Genomic DNA, 17099 nt, shown 5'->3' on the forward strand with positions numbered 1-17099 from the left:
GAGACACACATTATGGAACCTGGGAAAAATTGCTGATCTTTTCTTGCCATGACCCTTTCTTCTAGAGATGGGCCAGAACCGAAACTCTAAGCACTCAGATAACTACCATGATGAAGGCCACGTAAATACCCGGATACACAGATTACTAGATCTAAACCTCTCCAAACTTTGGGGAATTTTGGACCCAACCAGAAGTTTGTAACTGAGCCTGTTCTCTTTATGGATCAAAGCAAAATCCTGGATCAACACACCCAAAACATCAGGATCTGGATCCAGGTCCAGTCCTCCTGCCCCAGGCTATTAGTCTGCTTCCTACCCATTGAAACAATCAGATGGGAAACGTTACTAAGTTGCTATTCACCAGAACATGAACAAATTATTGCTGCTAGAAGAATGTGGGGCCAGAATTACAAAAGTGTTCATGGTCTTGTTTAGGATCCCAAATAAGGGCCAGGTTTGCAGAAGTGCTCAGCTGTAGCAGCTCCCATTGTGGCACTTTGGGTGCATCATGAGTGCTGAGATCTTTGGAAATATGACCCTATGTACTGTGCTCATCAGAAAATCTGGCAACCTTTTTACAGGGCCTGAGACCTCCTGAAAATTCCAGCCTTAGGGTCTGAGCCAAAGCCCACTGAAGTCAGTAGACATCATAGAATCGTAGGACTGGAAGGGATCTTGAAAGAGGTTCTGTCCAGTCCCCTGTACTCAAGGCAGGACTAAGTATTCTCTAGACCAGTGTTTCTCAATTGGTGTTGAACACTGTTAGGGTTCCGCGAGCAGCTGTTCTCCGTGCCGCTGAGAGCAGCTGTTCTCCTCGCCGCAGAAAAAGGGACGATGTCGCGGATTTTTCGGCGGAGGGTATCCAGTGTAAGTGTAATTTAAGTGTAATTTAATTGAGAAACGCTGACTTAGTTGTTTGTATATAATTTGCTTATTTAGACCTTTTTTTTTGGCCCCATATGTAAAAATACTGTTAAGAGTTTGGGGGGTTCCGCAATTATTTATCGAGTTCAAAAGGGTTCCATGGCCAAATTTAATTGAGAAACACTGCTCTAGACTATGGGCTTTGGATCAGGCCCTTAAAGGGATCTTTGCTGCTTTGAGATTTGATCCAAACATTTTAAAAAGCCCTTTCCACCTATCGGGGGTTAAATCTCTCTGCAGCTTGCAGAGCTGCCGGTCTCCAGTGAGGACAATTATTTCCAGCATGTCCTGCGCCTGGATGCAGCAACTAAACAGGAGTTTCCATCACAGCTCGTTTGTGTGTGTGGGGAAAAAGAGGAAGTTGGATTCCAAGGCCCCCCTCAGCCTCACCCTGAGCCAGAGGAGGGCCCCCTTCTGCTCTTGCTCAACCCTACCATGGTGGGAATGAGGAAGTAGAGCAGCCGGGGTGGGGGAGGAGAGGAGGAACAGTCAAGCTGGAGACAAACAGCCTCAGCCATACTGGAGCGAGAGGGCAAAGAGAGAGTTCTGCCCCCATACAGGACAACAATTTACAGAGCATTAGAGCAGGAGTCAAACTATTAGAAACTGAGATAGTCCATCCCCTCTAGGTCTCCCTGAAGACACCCAGGCAGCTGGGGTGTAGGAGACAGACGCTCTCCAGGTTTGCTCTGGACTTTGGCAGGATTTGAAATCCACGCCCAGATCTTAATTTAATTGGCCCTCGTCTTTGACCTGAACCCAGATCTGAAAAGCCTTTGTGGTACTGATACAGAGTTTGCAGCTCAAGCTCAGAACCGCCATGGTGATAACCATCCCTCACTGATTCTATCTTGCCTTGCATCAGTTAATGTGCAACAAGTGTGGGGAGCGGAGCAGCTGGAGTTTCACTGAAACCAGCTTGAGCCAGGAGTTGGCCCATCACCTTCCTCAGTTGGATTCAGCCCTTAATAAAAGTGGGCAGTTTGCTGAGCTGCCTTTGTCAGCCAGAACACAACTTTTAGTGCAAATAAAGTGAATATAAAAATAAAAACCCAAAGTGGCTGTGAAACTTTCTGAACAGCCACATTTGTGTTGCCTGTCCTCCCCCTCCTCACTTGGTTTTTCTTGTATTCATTTGTCATGTCTCATCTCTCACGGGAGCAGCATCGTCCATGGGTCAGATCCTCAGCCAGTGTAAAATGACCATTGAAATCAGTGGAGCTACGCTCATTAGATACCAGCTGACGGTCTGGCCTGTTATGTGCTGCAAAATACATAGCATATAGAAACAGTGGGACTGAGAGCATCGCTGCCTGATTGACTGTGGATCACCCCCCGACTCATCCACCATGATGCTCAATTCCATATTTCTTCCAAGCTGGAGAATCAAAACTATGAGACCGTTTCAGTTTCTTAAAACAGCCCCACTGATATGCTGGAGTACACACTTATTTCCACTGATACCTGGGACTGGTAGACTGTGGTCATCCTCCTTATCCCATCTCCTATGGGGAACGTTTATGCTCCATATCCAGAAGTACAGGCAGGATTCACATCACCATTTTATCCTAGGGGGAAACCCTAATTCAAGTGATACCATTGTTTATGTTATCTACTCATATAAACCAGTCCACGTGTAAAGCAATCCCCCCAAAGATAATATAATTCCCAGCATTTATATCTAATTAATCTTTTCTGCAGCCCAATAAAGTAGGCAATTATTATTAATCCCATTTTACAGTTAGGAAAACTGCGGCAGAGGAATTATGGGACTTGCCCAAAGCCACCGTGGACATAGAACCAGATGGGACTAGAATTCTAGGGACAAAGTTCAGAGGTGAGGAGTAAATGAGACCTGCCTACACTGCCCCTGATCTACACCTAACATTTATACTGGTATAGCTATGCCATTTAGAGGTGTAATATTTTTTACCAACATGTAGTTATGCCAACATAAGTCCTTGTGCCGATGCACTTGCACTGACATACAAAAAGCTTTTCCTGGCATAGCCTACCTTTCTCGGGAACCTGGTGTAAACTATGCCAGCAGAAGCACTCTTATGCTGGTATAAACGGCATTTACACAAGACGTGTTTGCAGGTATAGCTATACTAGCAAACATTTTCTAGTGTAGACAAAGCCCCCTTAGACCCACTCCACTGATATTTAACACACAAACATGGGCCTGGTTGATATAAGCTGCCTTGTGTCAACCTAACCGTGGAAGCGTCTTCACTTAAATTTGGCTTCCGCTGACGTAAGTGCCTCTCTCTGCCAATTTAGAAACACCACCTCCCTGAGTGGTGTAGAGTCACGGTCAATGTAATTAGGTTGACGCAGCATCAGTGCAGACACTGCGTTGCTTACGTCAACTGTTACTGGCTTTCAGCAGCTGAGCCACAATGCCCCACACTGACAATACAATCGATATAAGCACTCCTGGTGAGGACAGACACCACGAACCAAGTGCGTGCGCACGCACACACACACACAAAAGCGATTTAATATCTGCAGTGGCTGTACGCCGACGTAAGTTAAGGCGACATGATTTTGTAATGTAGACAGGCCATGCTCTGGTTTAGTTAAACTGGTGCAAAAGCAGTGTAAACATTCTATTTCAATCTAGAATAGGTCTAGATTGTGAGACGATGTTGGCATAGCTGTGACAGCACATCCCCAAAGTGTAGATGCAGCCTACAGATGCGGGTACTCTGTCAATGTTGAACACCACCTCCCCAAACAAAGTTAGCTAGGTCAATGGAAGTCCTATTCCCTCAACGTAGTTGTACCTACACTAGGCTCTGGTCTACACAACAACTCTGTAAGCATCTACACTAAAATGTCATTCCCGCCAAGGTAACTCGTCCACTACACCAACTTAATAACTCCACCTCTGCGAGAGGCATAGCACTTAGGTCGATGTAGTTAGGTTGACGCATACCACACTGCTTACATTGATGGTTGCTCCCTTAATGTCCCACACTGACAATACAATTGATACAAGCGCTTCTGGTGAGGATACGCACTGCTGACACAAGAAGCATAGTATGGACGTGCAAAAGCTATTTTATTACTGCGGTGGCTGTACATCAGCATAACTTAAGTCAACTTAATTTTGTAGTGACTTGCCCTACAGATGATGTCGGCAGAGCTGTGTCAATCAGGGGTGTGTTTTTCACTATGCCAATGTAACTTTTCAACAGAGGCCCTAGTCACTTATTTTGGGTTAGATAACACCTGCTGCTAGCTGACTTTAGCTAAACCAAAATAAATGTGGTTTGAGCTGAAATAAGAGTGTCCATGCAGCCTTTTGCATTAGTTTAATTAAATCGGTTTAAAACCAGACCTTAAATTAAACCAGTGCAGCTGTGTGCAGAGACAAGTCCTAAGGAAGTCCACATTAGTCTAACTCAAACAAGGAGCAGGAAGAAGGTGGAAGGTCAAGTGACCCCTTCTTACTTTAACTTCCATTTTTAACATCTTATGATTCCTTGGGTGCATAAGTAACATTAACTTAGGACTGGTCTACACTGGGAACTTACATCTGCATCACTTCATCTCTCAAGGGTGTGAAAATTCTACACCAACCAAACCCTTAGTGTAGACCATGCTAGATCGACAGAAGAACCACCTTCTCTCGGGTTACCTATGGTGACAGAAGAACCCCTCCCATTGGTGTAGACATTGTCTACACTGAAGTGCTACAACAGTGCAGCTGCAGCACTTTAAGTGTAGACGTACCTTAACAGAAACGTTTCTAGATTATATGATGGGTAAAATCCTAGACCCACTAATATCAATGAAAAACTCCCATTAATTTCAATAGAGGCAAGATTTCACCCAATAAATGTAGGTCCAACACCTGGCTTATAGAAAATCCACTCTAAAGACCCACTGACATCTAGGAAAGCACTTCTCTTCATGTAAACTCCCCCACTGCTGCAATGTGAATCCAAAGGATAACATCAGGCTGGTCCACCCTGAGAACCAAGTAGGGAAAGTGACTAAAAACAAAAGGCGAAACCAAACAAAGTAGCAAACCCCATGTCCCAAGTGGCACAAAGTGCAAAGAAAAGGAAAGAAGCTGCATCAACAGCAAACCCAGCAGAATTTTAACCCTTCTTTGCCTCGTATGGATGTACTGCCACCTATGAACAGTAACTCAGGTGACTAATTGCTTTCAACTTCATTGGGCCATGCACACTGCTGGCAATTCCATGGGTTTACACCAGGGCTCAATTTGAGCCATGCATTTTTGTATTGAAAGTAGCCTTTTAAGAGAAGAAGAATTCCTGCTGAGATTCAGGAGTTCCTGCTGCTCAGATTTTTGAGGGAAAGGCAAGCGGTTTATATTTTTGATTTGACAAGTAAACCGGAATAATATAGATCTGAAAATTCACCCCTCGAAACAATTTTATTCTCCAACCAAGAAAGAATCATTAGTTCTGACTGACAATGCGGAATATGTTTTCCAAGGGGGTGGGAGGGATGGACTTTTTAATAGCAGTGGCTAAGGGTGGTTTTATTTTTCCTTTCAGCTGATGGGGAGAAGAGGACGGTGTAAGAGCAGCAAATATGCAGGGGGTAGGGGGAAACAAGTCTGCAACTGCACCTGCCTGCACTTTGTTTGTCCCGGGGATAAAGAACTGGTTCAAGTTACTTGAGTGTGTTCAAACCCTTCTTGTTCGGCTCCTCCCTGCCCAGAGAATCCAACAGAAACATGGAAGGAAACAAACCCTTCTTAGCAACAGCACAGCAGACAGAGCAGCAAATTTAAATAAATAAATACAATTCTACATAGAAAAAAGGGAATAAAGGATGTGCTTTTCTGCTCCTCCTCTCATCCCAGAAACCTGTGGGCTATGTAAATATATGCAAATGAGGCAATGAAGGGGGAGAAAAAAGAAACCAGGTCTATAAAATGGCATGATTTTAGACTGAAAATAAAGATTTGGAGTGCATGGGATTGGTGGCCAGGGGTGGGAGGGGGGATTAGGAAGCGTGTAACCTAAAATGCCATGGGCCAGTTCTATGGAACAGACTTCTACATAGCTACACAGAGCTATCCCAGCAGAGGATTCAGCCCTACGTGTCCTTCGCCTCTCAGGCCAATCCAGTTCAAACAGCCATTCTTGAAATAACTTGAAAATTATTCAACTGGTATTTAAAACAAAACAAAACTATCCATTGTCTTGCTGATGTTTGTGATGTGTTGAGACAGAAAAGCCCATGTGTGCAGGAAGGTGCGGTGAAAGATATAGGCAGGATGTGAAAGGCGTATTCCATTAGTCCTTCCAAGCCCAAGCAGCCTGACGTGTACATGAAGCACAGTTCAAATCAGAGAAGTATAAAATCACGGATAGACTGTCATCCCTTTACATTGGGTGCCTTACCGATGAGACTGCTTAAAGAGTCATGTACTACTTTACACAAATAAAGGTATCGTAAGCTAACCCAATAGCAGTGTGTGTGCATTGCAAAGGAAACATTTTATGAAATAGAAGTGTAACCCACTGGTCAGTAGAGTTGCATCATTTTGTTTCAAGCCTTTAGACACCCAAATATTTCCTTGGTTTGCAAAATTTTCTCCAAACAGTGTGGCATTGAAGCAGGTGAAATTTTGAATTTTTACTGGTTTCAGTGTGAAAACAGCCTTCATTTGAATGAGGTTTTTCATCTCGATATGCAAAAACTGAACATTCTTGCTCAAAAATAGGGAGTGCTTTGAGTGGAAAATTATCTTCCACTCAAAAACAGTCCCAGTTCGAATCAACATCTATGTGACACATGGCAATTTCCTGCAATATTCTTGAAAAAAATAAAATTTATTGTACTCAGTGCAAAGTTTGTGTGTTATTGTGGACCAGGATCATATGTAACCTCTCTAGTGTAGAGATGTGATGTGAGGCCTGAGAGTTCAAAGGACTATATTGAAATTGGGCCAGACAAGATGGACTTTTGGGACAATAAAGTATGAAGTGGGTTTTCTGGGGAATACCTAAGGAGAAGTTAATGCAAATTCCCCACCTCTGGCTATGCAAAAACCCAGCCTTTTGAAGCTATGGCCTGAGGAGAGGGTGATTGGCTGCTGATTACCAGTTCCCGGAGGCTGGAGATCAAAGGCTCAAGCCGTATGAAGAAACAGGCTGATCTGCCCAGTCTGGGTTCTGGTTCTGAATCTGAGACTTATGAACTTGTAACCACAGGGACAACCCAGTTGTGGGTTTTGAAGGACTAACACCTACAGGGCCCGAGGTTGGAGTTGAAGTGATGTTCTGTAAGATTCTTAGCATGTGTGTACGACTTTTATTGTTTTTAATAGGTTTTCTCTGTGATGTTTTCACCTTAGGAATGGCGGAGGAGCCAGGAGCCTTGAGTGGGTGCTCTGGGTGGACCACGAGAGGCAAAATACAGGTGCAGTTGCCCTGAACTGTGACAACCTCCCACTCTCCTTTCCATGAGATTGTGCAGGAGCTAACTCCCTCTGACCGCTGCTGAGATTTCAGGTTCCATCACTGAAGACTGAAGGTGGGAGATAGTGGAGAGTAGCAAAGGTGAGATGAAGAGGAGAGTTATTATTGTGCCTCAGGTGTGGACGGTGCAGACAAAAGATATGTTCCCTGATCCAATGACACAAATGAACTGAAAACAGAGCTAGAAATGGAGGGAGATAATGCTGCTGGGAAGCCAATGATCCACTAGCCTGATTCTGCTCTCACAACAAGACAGGAGTTACTCCATATATGTTGGCCTGAGAGGAGAATCAGGCCTCGTATCTTTCTGTCCTTTCTTTCAAGCTGCAGCTGACTCTCCATCTCACACAAGGAAGAAAGCACAGGAAGGCACATTGATTTCACTGGGAGTCGTTGCTGAGTAAAAGTGTACAGAAACAGGTTATCTTAGAGAGTGAAATGCCCCCAAATCAAAGTCCTGTTGTAGGAACAGACCCAGTTTAAAGAATAAATTCCTGATGCACTGCAAAGAATGGATGAAATGACTTGTTCAGCATTTTCCATGTACTAAACCCAAATGCTGAGGGGTTCAGAGAAGACCAGTCAGGATCCATATATTTACCCCTTCTCATAATTCAAGACCTGGGAACTCAATGAAATTAAAAAGGCAATGCATTTAATGAAGATGTACAGTGCAATATTTTTGGTTTTTTGATTTTACACACAACACAGAATTGATCTGTGGAATTTGTCCGCACAAGTATATGTGGCAGATAACTTGATAAGAGTCAAACAAGCTATTAGACACTGATGAGACTAAGAAGAGGATCTGTACATTAGCTAGGGTAAAAGTAACCAGGGTCATCAACCTCAAATTTCAGGGTGAGAGCTGACCACCCAGTGGGAGTCAGGAAGAAATGACACCCCCTCATGGTGTGGTATTGCATTAGCAGGTGTTATGGGGTTTTAAGTCGTTCTCTGACACATCTACCATTGGCCACTGCCAAGGGCAAGATACCAAGCTAAACAGACCATTAGTCTGGCATTGGTCCCGCATTGCTTCTGACCCTTGTGTGATGGCTGCCATCTTTGCTGACACATTGTGGATTGAACTGGGGACCTCCAGAGCTAAAAAGAGGCATCTATTGCTGGCAGCTGTGACAGCCTCATATCTGCTGTGGACTGAGCATAGAGACGCATCCGTAATGCTCTCTGACCAGCGGGTGACACTTGCATTTCATAAAGCAGCAGAAGCCCCTGAAATAACTGCCTGCGCAAGGAATACAATTATTGTACGACAAGGGTTCCCAGTGCATGCTCCCAGGTGGGAATTGCAGCCTTCCAACAAGAGAGCTGTGAGCGTGAGAGCAAAGGATGAGGCGAGGAGCTCAGGGAGTCAGCCACTGCGGTCTGTGCAGTACTCCGGGCAAGGAGAGCGGAAGAGCTCGGATTACAAGCAGAAGACTGACACGCATTGTTTCCCTCGAGGCGGTATGAAAGGGAGCCCCTGATGGGCAGCTATGGTTGGGAGGGAGAATTTCCTGGATCTTGGCTGCCCCAGGTTGCCCCTGGTTCCAAGCTGTGACCCAAGGCAGGGACACCTCCCATGGCTGGAGACATCAGCACAAGTTCCTGAGTCTGCAAGTGAGGAGAGGACAAGTCGGAGCCCAAGTCTGCTCTGGAAAGGGCTAAACCTACCAAGGCCAGTCCAACAAATCTGGAGGCAGAGTCCCTGTTCACTTGTCCCTCCTGTCACCATCTCCCCCAACCCCACAAGACGTACCCAATGTCACAGCCCTGTTAGACACTGCTCCCCCCATCAGCGGCTGCCTCACACAGGTCCAGCCATGTAGCACTCCTGAGGTACTTCTCAGGGTACCCGAGCTATCTCAGCAGAGAGACGTAATGGGCCAAAGGCGAGGGGCTATGCCAGGGAGGAATCTGGTTCACTCCCCGTTAGGGGGGCTGGACTCTTTCCCCTCCATTCTCCCCCTCAGCTCCACGGGCTCATTGGACGCTTGCATGGGTTACTTCAGCAAGCCAGGGAAATGTAAAAATGGAGCATGTGTCTTTCCAACGCCAGGGCAGGAGGCCCAGTCACAAACTAGGGCAGCTGGATGCCTGACTGGCAGAAAGGGGCACTGGAGAGTCAGGGAGCATAACGGACCCACCACAGAAACAATGCGCCCCCCTGTCACTCCCCCACGGTCAATCACACCACTCAGGCCTGGTCCCATCCCCAACCCCTGCTCCCCTTTCAGGAGCTACTCATTTCTTCCCCTCAGTAAGCCTCTTGGTAAAGCTCACCACAGGCGGTACAGCACAGAGCAGATCTGGGGGTGAGGGGGCACTTCTATGCAAATCACCCCCCAAATGGCACCCTCCTCAGGCGGAGTGAAACGTAAAGGGGAGAAAGGTTAGGAAATTACCCTCCTTTCTTTTTAAGGCTGAAACCAGCCCTGAGAGCCTGTGGAAATAAATGGTGCAGACTAGGCTGGCATTTCAAATTCCGTGATTAAGGACTGAGGCAATTCGCCCCCCCCCCCCTCCCCCCCCTGCTGATAGAGCTCACAGGGGGATGAGGACAGCTTTTTGCGTGGCTGCCAGCAGCTCTGATATGCGCCTCTGCCGTCACCAAGCCGAGAGATTATTCTCTGGATCTCCCAGGCTGTTTATCAGGAACGCTCCCTGCTGCAGCCGCTAAACCAGTTTAAATACCAAAATTAAAAAAAAAAAAAAAAACCCACTTCCCTAACCTCAGAAGCAGAGAGAGAGAGAGAGAGTCAAAATCAGCCGGAAGAGGAGGTAAAGGATGCCTGGGAGACAAGCTGGATTCATAACAAACAGCAGACACCTCACCAGCCCTAGATATGCAACAGCAAAATCAGCTTCCTCCAAGCTCCAGAACCAGCCTCCATCTACAGCTCCAACCATCAGATCATTAACCCTTGTCATATGAGGAGAGGGGCAGATGTACTCTTAAAAACTCCTTCCAAAGGGGACAGAGGCGCAGGACTGCCGGATTGGAACCAGACAGCCTCCAAACATGGCATTGTTACAAAGCCTGCAGATGAACTTAGACAAGGGCTGACTTTGACCTGTTAAGTAGCCACGTCTCCCACTGACTTGACCGTGGTTCAGCGTGGCAGTGAGTCGTGCGAGGCGGGTGTGGTATACACAATGGCCAGATAGATATAGGTCTATTTTGCTGAGAGCCTCAAAGATGGTTACCTAGGCATTTGCTTACTCTCTGTGCCATACACAAGAGGGCAAGTTAGCAAAAGGCCGCAGAGTAGGTGGCAGCAGCAGTGTCAAGGGATGCCACCAAGTTACAGCTTCACCCACTTGCCTGCCAGTTTGGAAACGCCACCCGTGAGCATGCAGGCCTGCTTGAGAGTCTCACACTACGTGTTGTGAAAAGTCACCATGGAGGTGTCGCACCAACCCTGTTGCACTTGGAGGAGGAAATCTCCCAGAATGCGAGAGGCCTGGCACAGGAATGGAGAGGCAATGTGCGCTCAGCGGTAATGAAACACTCAAGAAGCCATATCCAGTGGCCACAGAGGGAGGAAGCCACGGGGGCCAGATTCCAGAAGTCTGTGGAGCTGCTGGTGCTCAACGCCTCTGAAAGACCAGGCCCTTATTTCAACAGGAAATGATTCATTGTGAGGATGGCCATCAAGCCGGCAGCGTTGTCTAATAGTGGGAGTGGGATTCAAGGTTCCTCGGTTCTATTCCTGACTCTGCCACTGACTGGCAAAGAGAGTCAAACCTTCTGAGTCAAAGTGAAAACATTCCCTCCGCTCCTGCTATCCATTGCTTAGCCCTACCGGAGCAACCCCACCAGATCTCTGGTTATTGGGGCAGCTCCTGCTCCCAGTTACACCAGTGTGAATTCAGAGTAACTCCACTGATGTCATGATAATGGAAAGCAGAATGGAACCCTTGCCTTAAAAAGTACTGGTCATCAATCAGCTCCTCCGGAGCAGGATGCTTAGCATGGGCTGTACCAACTGTACCTGCCATGGCTAGAACACAGGCCACTTCCTGGTCCCTTTAAAGTCAACAGCTTGTGTGTTCACTACAAAATGCACACGAGCGGGGGCTGGGAGGTGTATTAGTACATAGACCCCATGGCTATATTGAGATACAGTTCCAGCGTACTCCTCTGAATCCAAGACCTGGGGCTGCTTCCTCAACCCTTCCTTCCCTGAGCGGCAGCATGGCCATGGCAGAGCTCACGCTGGAAGAGAACCATAAAAGGCCAGGAAGGGAGGAGTTCCTCCTGCCACACATCATCCCCTCGCAGCATTTGCTAAGCCATCTTCCCTAAGCACCAGCAGTATGTCCCCATGTCCTGCACCAGCACCTGGGAACCAGTGTGTTCCAAAGAAAACCCTCCCACAGCTGGAAAGGAGCAGAAACAACGTCCTGGATCTTCCTGGAGCCATGCCCATCACTGAAGTCGTGGGCTTCCAAAGACCACATGGCTGGGATTCTCAAAGGAGCCTAATTCCCTGGGGCTCCTTTGAAAATTCCAGCCTCAGGGTACATCTGCACTGGAGCTGGAAGTTGTCATTCTCTGATGGAGCTAGTGCACGAACAATAGCAGTGTAACCGCAGCTACATGGTCAGAGGGATGGGCTAGCCGCCCCGATGACATACCTAGAGTTTCCGATGGGATTGTATTGGGGCGGCTAGCCCCTCCCACCACTCACGAGTCCAACGCTGCAGCTATGCTGCTATTTTTAGTCCACTAGCTTGATCAGAGCTAGCACAGATGTGTCTGACTGAGCTAGAAATGACACCGCCAGTTTCAGTGTAGACATACCGTACCTGTGCACTGAACCACTGAGATCTCCTGCAAAGCAGAACATTCTCCTCCATCGCCATGCCTGGTACTTGGTCATTAAGTTAGAGCCCTTCTTGGAGAGGTAACATCCTACCTTTCAGCTCCAGTACGCAGAAGCCTTTCCATTCCAGGGCTTATTTGGGACGCTGCTTCTAGGCTCAGTCTCAGCACTGCCACCATCTAAAGCCATCAGCATTCAGAACAGGCAACCAACCCACCACCCCTGGATGGAAGCAGAGACCAGGACCTTGGATACAGAAAGCACCTTGCAAAGACAAGATTCCGGGTCCATACAGCTTGCAGGCTGGCTCCGACAAGGTGCAGAAGACTGCTCAGTGCAAGAGATGTCTATTTAAGAAATGGGCCCCACAGAGGGATTTGAAGGAAGAAAGAGGACGATGCTGGAGAGTTGCTGGATGCCTGTTGTGAGTGTCATGGGTGACTTATAGGAAAGTGCAAAGCGAAGAGTGTGAGGAGCTAGAGAGCAGTTAGGGGAGAAGAGGCAAGAGACAAGAGGTCTGCAGATGGAAATGTGACCAAATATGTAGATTATGGCAGAGTTGGGTGCAGACTTAAGGCAAAGAAAATGAATTTGAACCTGATGCAGAATGAGCAAGGGATGAGATCCCAAAGGGAGAGTGATGTGTTTCAAGCACAGCAGGAGAGGTGTGTGGAGAGACTTGAGGAGGCTGCAGTAGTCAAGGCCTCGGAGAAGTCTGTTTTCCACGCAGAATGTTCCCTGCAAACCCACACACCTGCGCACATGCAGTCAGAGATGGAAAATCTTATTAGTGTTAATCAGAAAGCAGCAGACACTGAATAACTCATGCTCAGTAATGCTGCAGAGGGTGGGCTCTAGCTCTCATCCTGTCCCAAGGACTGTGCTGGGACACCTGTTTCAAATCCTGAAACTCTTGAGGATTTCCACTGAAGTTTTCCCCATGGAGCTTTTGGAAACCTGTAACCTCAGTAGTGGAGCACTAGGCAAGGACTCAAGAGACCTGAGTCCAACTCCCAGCTCTGTCAGAGGCAACCTGCCTGTCCCTGGGTAGTCACTCTCTCTGTGGCTCAGTTCCCAGTTCTGTAAAATGGGATAATGATCCTTCTCTCACCCTTTTGCCTATTTAAATTACCAGCTCTTCATGTCAGTGGCTGTCTTTCACTCTGCATGCACAGCACCTAGCGCAAGGAGTCCTGACCTCCGTTGGCAACACTGGCATGCTAATTAATACAAACAACACTACTTCTGTCAAATTATTCCTGTTTTCCACCTGTTTGGGAAAAGACAGCGTAAAAAAAAAGCAAACCCAGAAGTCAGACATGCCTGTGGTTTAAAATGGGCAGGCTCATTTGGTGAAAAGCTGCTAGTCAATACAGAGGAGACCTTTGCACATCTTCTCCTGGGACAGATATCTAATTCCCGGACCCCAGTGATGTAGATAATTCTGGACAACTTTTAGCTGAAGTCACACACAGCCAGATTTTTTTCAGAAAATCAAGTATCTTTCTCTACCTGCACATGCTGTACAGCACCACCATAATATCTGGACCCTATCATTGTTCTAAGCATGGACCCAATCAACAGAGAAATCAGCAGATGTGAATAGTGGATGCAGTGGGTTTTCACCAGGGTCAGTTAACTGACAGTGAGATGTCAGTAGGGGCAAATGTCCACAGGTGCTTTCCAGCGACGAAGGTGGAGAGTTACACTGGAGTAAGAAAAGATCCTTTGTTGTACCAGTGTACCAGCGTTCACAGAAAAGCATCTGGCCAACACCTGCCACAGTGGCCAGCAAGTGATGGATTTTTAGTGGGGAGAGATCCATTTGCAAATGGCAAAAGGTATGTATACCTTCACTCCTCTATCTGCGCACATACTCCCCTGCACAGTCAGTTGTGCTCAAATGAAAATGTAGGCATCTAGCTACCTATCTAAATGCTCAAAGTAATGCGTACGTTCATGGCACACAAGCACGCAAATATTGGTGCATGATTTGCACTGGCTGAGAATCTAGTCCTACGTGCAATCAGACGACCTCCACTGACGTAATTGGAGCTCTGCCAATTCTATCAGCTGAGGATCTGTCCGGTGAACTTTACGCCAGCGTCTCTGTGCATTTGACCCTAGATAGCTGGATTGCCTTCCTTCCAGTCTGTCCAGAAGGAAATGCTATTGCTGAAGGGGATGTGATCAGTGACAAGAGAAGCGTTTGGGATCTCAGAACACGGAACAACACTAGCTTTCCTTAAGTCAGCCTGCTCATTTTGTGCTGGAAACTTCCTGCCATTCAGGAATGGGAAGGAATTGGGCCCTTCATTGACAAAGGCTAGGCTCGAGTTATCTAAACCCTTCTGCTGCATTTGATATCCCTTCTTGACTTCAGTCAAGACCACATTCCCTGATGGAGATGACCACTTCTCTTCTTGACTTCAGCTGTACCCCAGTAACGAAGAAACACTTATCTCGAGCAGATGGACAGGCTCATTGGTTTGTGGACCATAGCTCACCTCCCAAGCTTTCCGGAGGCTCCACACACGAGCACAGTGCTGGCTATTGATGACCTTCCTGGGGTTTTCCAGCAGGCAGGAAACGTACCCATCCACTTTGCATGAAAGGTTAAGACCACTTTCCAATTAGAGAGGCAGGAGCCATGACAATAAAGCTCTTCTGAGGGGCTATTAATCAGGACATCTTCCTCTCATGGAAATGCAAATCAGCAGAAAGGAAACTCAAGTGATTAGAACCTCAGCAGAGGGAGTTGGGACTTCGATCTCAGCTCTGCAGGGCGAGCGGGCGGAAGGGGACAGTGCTAAACCCAGCAGTGACCCGGCAACGTGCAGTGGCAGAGAACAGCTCCTCTTGATCTCCTGACTGCAAGCAGAGCGGTGGACTTGCATCTGAGGGCAGAATTACAGGCCTTGGCCTCATTCTGCCAGCCCTTCAACAGCCTGGTTTCAAACAGAGGGTTACATTCCCTGCTGGAAGGGCAAGGAATTTAACGACGAGGCTCACTCGGGGAAAATTTAGCACCAAAGTTTTAGGCCAACTCTAGTGGGGACTCCGTTTTTCCTAGCACAAGTTTGTACCTGCAGAAACAGAGGACAGAGCCTGAAGATCCAGCCCTTAATTTGGGCTGCTCTCCCCTTCCAGTGGCGCACCCTTCAGAGACATACGTAGTCAGGCTGGCGTAACTCCCAGCAGCCTAGGCCTCTGGATCCCCATCCACTCATTCCCTGCCCCTTAGCCCACCGCTGCAATGTTCAGAGGGCTGCGATCAGCCCGCCGGGGAGTAGACCCCACCTGCCTTGCGGCATCAGGAGCAGGTCACTGAAGGGGGGTGGAGCGGGTTGGTGGAGAGGAGGAGAGAGGCTATAGGGGAAGGGTCGGAGGGGAACAGGATGGGACATGGGGGAAGTGAAGGAGAAAATGAGAGTAAAGGGATGGGTGAAGGCAGAGGGCATGAGGGGAAGGAGGAAGAGGAGAGGATGAAGGGGGAAAGGAAGGGAGGAGGGCACAGCAGGTGGAATAGCATGGGAAGAAAGTGGCATAGAGCAGAAGGGAAGGGAGGGGAGGGGAAGGAAGGGGAGGCAGGATCAAGGGCTGTGTCAGGGTGAGGATGACGAGCCAGGATTTCCTCACATGGCGTCAGCTCTGAAATCCTCTTGCGGGCCCCAGACTGTCTTCTGCAGAGAGACCCTCCCCAGCAGGACGGGATGTCAGTGTAGAGCAGAGCTCCGGACAGCAGCTGGCACGGAGCTCTGAGCCACTACCCTAATCCCCCTGCTGCAGGAGGACGGGCGGGGCGGGCAGCCAGCCTAGCCTGGCTCCCCAGCCGCATTTGCCAGCTTTTCGCCCCGAGCTCCTCAAACGCGGCACTCTGCTGCGTGGGAGCCGTGGCGGTGCAGCAAGAGGAGAGGACTGGGCCTGGTGGCACCCGCAACCCTTCTCTCCTCCTCACACCAGTGTCTGTGGGCAAAGGGGTAGTTAAAGCCGGAGTGGTTGGACACAGTGCCTTCTTTTCAACAGGAAGGAGAAGGGCCAAGCTGAGTCCAGCTACAGCTGGTCTACTCACTGCAGGAGGCATTAGATCCAGCTGAGCCCCTTCAATGCAGTGTGCATGTAAATCAGCTGGACAGACAGAGGAGAAAAACAAGGGGGGGTGAGATAAGAGGATAGAGAGAGCGGCAAAGGGAGGAGGAGGAGGAGAAGGAAAGAGAGAAGGGGAGGGAAGCAGAGGAGCAGGAGTGAGAGAAAGCGGGTGAGGGACGAGGAAAACAAGCAGACGGGAGAAATAGAGGAGGAGGAGGAGAGCTGGGAAAGCAGGAGAGAGAGAGAGAGAGAGAATGCGAGGCTACGGAAAAGATGGGGTGGGTTTATCCTGCTGGTAACAGCCCCCTGTGCAGGAGGCCCTGCCTCAGTGAGAGATGGCTCGGCATGGGGCAGCAGCAGGCAAGATGAGATGAGATGGGATGGGATGGGGAGAGCTTGCTTTAGGCAGCCAAATGCGCTCGGAATGGAAATAATCAAACCCTTTAGGGGGAGGGATTGGCCTTCTGTCTCTCTTGCCCCCCATTCTGCGATTCCAAACCTCCAGTCACCTCCCCTTCTGCAGCATCCGTTCTGAGTTAGTTGCGATGCCAGCGCCTGCCCTGCTCTAGCACCCGGCTAGGGCTTTGAGACCACAGCCCCCTAACAACTCTCCAATGTCTTCTCCTGCAAAAATCTTTCAGCCAGCAGCTCTTGTGCTCCTGCAGCCCTCAAGTGACTCTGACACCTCTGCCTGCCCCAGCATTAGTTCAGGTATCTGTTTGCTTTGACAAGGGGAATAGTGCTCCCTGGACACGCACTCCCCAACTCCCATTCCCTTCAG

The sequence above is a fragment of the Emydura macquarii genome, unplaced genomic scaffold, assembly GCF_026122565.2.
Source record: "Emydura macquarii macquarii isolate MOO-44397 ecotype Brisbane River unplaced genomic scaffold, CSIRO-AGI_Emac_v2 contig_691, whole genome shotgun sequence".
Classification (NCBI taxonomy): Eukaryota; Metazoa; Chordata; order Testudines; family Chelidae; genus Emydura; species Emydura macquarii.